Raw genomic sequence first — 4,412 nt, 5'->3', positions numbered from 1 at the left:
TTGTTGTAGGAAATCTGTTTGCCTCAATATGTGGAGGTTTAAAATAACTAAGTATACAATAAATATTATAGATATATTATTAGACTTAAAATTAACCATGTGTCTCTAGTGTGGTACATATGGAGAAACAACCATCATACTTATTGGATGCCTTTACATATCAGACATAGAGTAATTGCCCTGAGTTATTTCAGAATTAGAGGCTCTTGTCTGTGAGTTGGGATTTGGCTAAAATAATCCTCTCTCTCATGCATAGTATCAAAAACAAGTTTGCTTGGTCCCAACATGGGTAGGCATCAAACACTTCTGAAATACATTCATGGGATATGTTAAATGTAGACTTCAACTCACAAGAAGTGGTAAGCAACTTCACCTCTAAGTCTAACTGATGGCATAACTCAGTTCTCCATGGGTCCTGCACAGTAGACTGCATAGGAACAAGTCAACAAAGACAATTTCTGCTGCTGAAGATCATGCTGTGGAGATCAGTTCTTCAGTGTTGACACAGTGCAACTTACAGAGAGAAGGGCTCTTCGATCTTGCTTCTATATTGAGATCTATAGGAAGTGCAAAGATATGAATTGAAAGGGCTTACAATAATTGCCTATAGTGAGCTTCTGGAAACTGCTTTGATGTCAAGAAGTGATCTGCTTGGAGGTCATAACTCAACAAAGTGAATAGCCAGTGTGTTGTGAGAAATTAACTGAGGCTGCAGTCTGATACGTACCTACCTGTGAGTAAACTCTGGAACTTACTTATAGGCAAATAAATATAGGCTTTCATGATCAAGGACATTCAAAAAGATGAGTTTCTTATCCTTTCCTCTTCCCTTTGCAGTCACTTGTGCCTCTCAGAGCTCTGCAGCTGAATAGTGCAGGATGATCTATGGGGTGACTTGTTGGAAGAGAGAAGAGAAAATATTCTTTCCATTAATTTAAGTTAATCTCTTTTAAGAGTTAAATTCTGCAAAGCACCTAGGACGGTTCCCATATTCCTAATTAATGATATTACAATTAATGTTGTGGGATGAATTCCATGGACAGTTGCTATGGAATTCTGTCTAAAGTCTTTTTAAAAAATAATTATCAAAATTGTTAAGATTTTACTTACTTATAAACAAATGTCACTCTGGTAATATTTTCAGCAACACTCCCCCGCCCTTGATTCTGCTCCAAGTTTTTCTAGCATTTGCCATTCTACTTGCAGTATTCCCATGATTGGTAAAATACACATTTTTATTTTTGAAGGCAATTTGAATATAATAGAAAGTTGAATATCTGGATGCCACTTTTCTGATCTTCCATTTCTTCAGAAGATGTCTGTTCAAATTTACTAAAATACTTAAATTATTGATATAAGCATATGTGAATTTTATTGAAATACATGTTGTATTTTGGGTTTTTTTCTTGAGAGATGGGGGCAATGCTGCTTTATGGTCCATATGTATCCTTCTCTCTAGATCAGTGTTTCTCAACTTTAGCAACTTTAAAACGAGTGGACTTCATGCTGGCTGGGGAATTCTGGGAGTTGAAGTCCACTCATCTTAAAGTTGCCAAGGTTGAGAAACACTGCTCTAGAAGCTCTGTTTTGGAAAGCATATGTAATAACTGTGTTACTGCCTTACTTAATTTTGTAAGGATTATTGACACAGAGATCGCTATTAATTTTAGAACATTCGTTTTCAAAATCAGAATGATAAAGAATCTGGAATCTATTGCACTAGTAGTGGATGCAATAATATTATAAAAAGGTAGGAACTCCTTGTACTATAAGGAATCTGTGTGGTTGCAATAGAACAGCAAAAGGATAAGAACCAGCCTGTCTGCCGTTCGTGTTCAAGTCAAAGAAAGTTGAATGGCCTGCCTGCTCCAATAGTTAGAATCTAGAATCAGAGACAGATATCCAGATTGGAAAAGGGCAGGAACAATGTCCAAGAGGAAGGATGATTTAAGAGACTTCCTAGGAAGAATAAAGCTAGGAGCAGCCACTTCCCACGATAATCAATGAATTGCTTCTGGAGAGCCCATAAGGACAGCATGACAGAATAATCTTCTTCTGTGATAACCGTTCAGAAATTGACATTTTGTGGGAATAGCTCTGATCCTATTTTCTGAGCTACATTCAGCCATGATCTCATGGATAAACATCACCCAGAAATGTTCTTCCATTAACTTCTCTACTCCCCTTGAAGTAGCTATAAGCCAGAGGTCATCATTACATCGTGTAGCAGCAAACTCCATAAATACTATGAATAAAGAAATAATTAGTAGCAATTTAGTCTAAAAATCTACAGATGGGGTGCTTTTGTGGAGACATGGTATCAGTTCTGTTGCTGGCTGACCACAGTGATTGACCACACCTACACAGACTCAGAGGCAGAATAAGGAAAAGTAGAAAATGGGAGTATTTTTCCTTACTATGGCTAGAGTATGCTTTCACTTGTAAATATGTTTTCTTCTCAATTAATCATATTTATTTGTTCATATTATGGTCATTCTCTTTTTTCTATTTGTAGATTGCTAATTTAATTTCGTCCAAATACATAAAGGTTGCAGTTCTACTCTGAGGAAAGGGGAGGGGAGGGGGAGGGGGAGGAAAGGAAAGGAAAGGAAAGGAAAGGAAAGGAAAGGAAAGGAAAGGAAAGGAAAGGAAAGGAAAGGAAAGGAAAGGAAAGGAAAGGAAAGGAAAGGACTGGTTGCCTTGAAGCAGCTGGAAAGATCAAGAGAAGAATAAATGCACACACTTCCTGCAAATAATCAAATGCAATCTATGTTTCTTCTCATTAAGCAGCATAAGCATGCACATACAACATATAAAGAATAAATTAATCTGATTTGCAGCACATAAACAGGTCACTTTCATTCACCATTTGACATCACTTCGGTGCTATGATTCTGTGCAAAACAGTGGCTTTCCACGCTTCTTTTCTTCTTTTTGTCGAGTCCTAGATAGGCACAACAATCAATGCTCTTCACTATAAATAATCACCAATGCTCCACTATAAGTAAAATGTAGCATGCTATAAGAGGCAAGCAAGCTACTAGCATATAATAAAGAACACTCATGTTACTCATTTATAAATAGGATTGCTGATCAGAAAAAAGAAAATGAAGTGGATTTTTTCTAATAGAGACTATATGTGCTCTATTGAACTTTGGAGTCCTTGATGCTCTCTGAGCTTGGTTGTTTGCTTACAGATGTTAAATTACCCTGTTTCATTAATTAAATGTCTGCAACCAAACAACCAAGCTCAGAGAACACCAAGGACTCCACATGGATTTTTTCTTTCCTGTGCAAGTATAGCACTTCACAATAGTGTGATCTGCAAAAATCAGAAGGTACAGCATTTCACAACTTGGAAAAAAGCACGATCAGCTAATAAGACAGGCTACCTTGCATCAGGAGTATCCTGGCCCTAGAATTCAACACCCTTTTCTGACTGCACATCTCCAACAGCAAAGCCACTGTGACGTACGGTCTGCTTTGAATGGAACTGCTGACTTGTAGACACGGCCATCCATTTTTCTTAGTTACAGCATGGAAGAAGGCAGTACGCCCCAGCCTTTTTCCAAGTGTTTTGCACCTCCCGGTCAGAAGTACAGAGCTGTTATTTCCTAGAGGTCTCCCTTCCACGTATTAATCCGGCATACTCTTCCGCTTCTTCTGCTGTGATCAAGGTCAGCCAGCAGTTGCCATCTGCTGAGGCAAAAAAAGTGTAATGGGAGGCAATTTCTTAGCAAACTTTTCCAACAAGGTTGCTTTCATCTCCTTGTCACCTGTGCTCCAGGTGAATGGACATTCTTCCAGATCATTATCATCTTCCTTTGGTCAATGATCAGATCAAAAACACGTATACATGTATACTCAAGGTGACATTAATTAGCATAAAATAATGGCAATCTAAAATAACAAATTTATTTGAGCTTCACAGTTAAAAGAAATTAGGGAAACCTGCTTTGTTCTGATGCACAAAATTTAGCCACACACACCACACACACACACACACACACACACACACTTGCCTGAATGGACAAGCAAAAAAGTGATGATAAGACAGTATCAAATACATAATTTAGGAGGACATATCCTATTGATTCCCAAGAGCCGCAATAGCAAACTCTCCTATTTGTTCCAAACATAACTGATTCTTCTATAATTAGGAAATGATATATCAAATAGATAATTTTATAGCTTCAGAGAACAATTTGTTATGTCTAAATTATAGTAAACTGGAACCACCGACAGATCCAATTGGTAATCCATATCCCTTAATATTCACTTTGTAACACTAGTGCCAGAAGTACCCTGGAGAGAACCCATATCATTGAAACCTAGTCTATCAAAGGTGATTCCAAGTAGATCGATAGAAATCATGAAAGAAACCCAAACCAGGAACTTGAACAATTGCCCTG

Source organism: Python bivittatus, unplaced genomic scaffold (assembly GCF_059951505.1).
Source record: "Python bivittatus isolate LINGU-HERP-01145 unplaced genomic scaffold, Pbiv_v1 ctg000700_np1212, whole genome shotgun sequence".
Classification (NCBI taxonomy): domain Eukaryota; kingdom Metazoa; phylum Chordata; class Lepidosauria; order Squamata; family Pythonidae; genus Python; species Python bivittatus.
Note: the sequence above shows the minus strand (reverse complement) of the source record.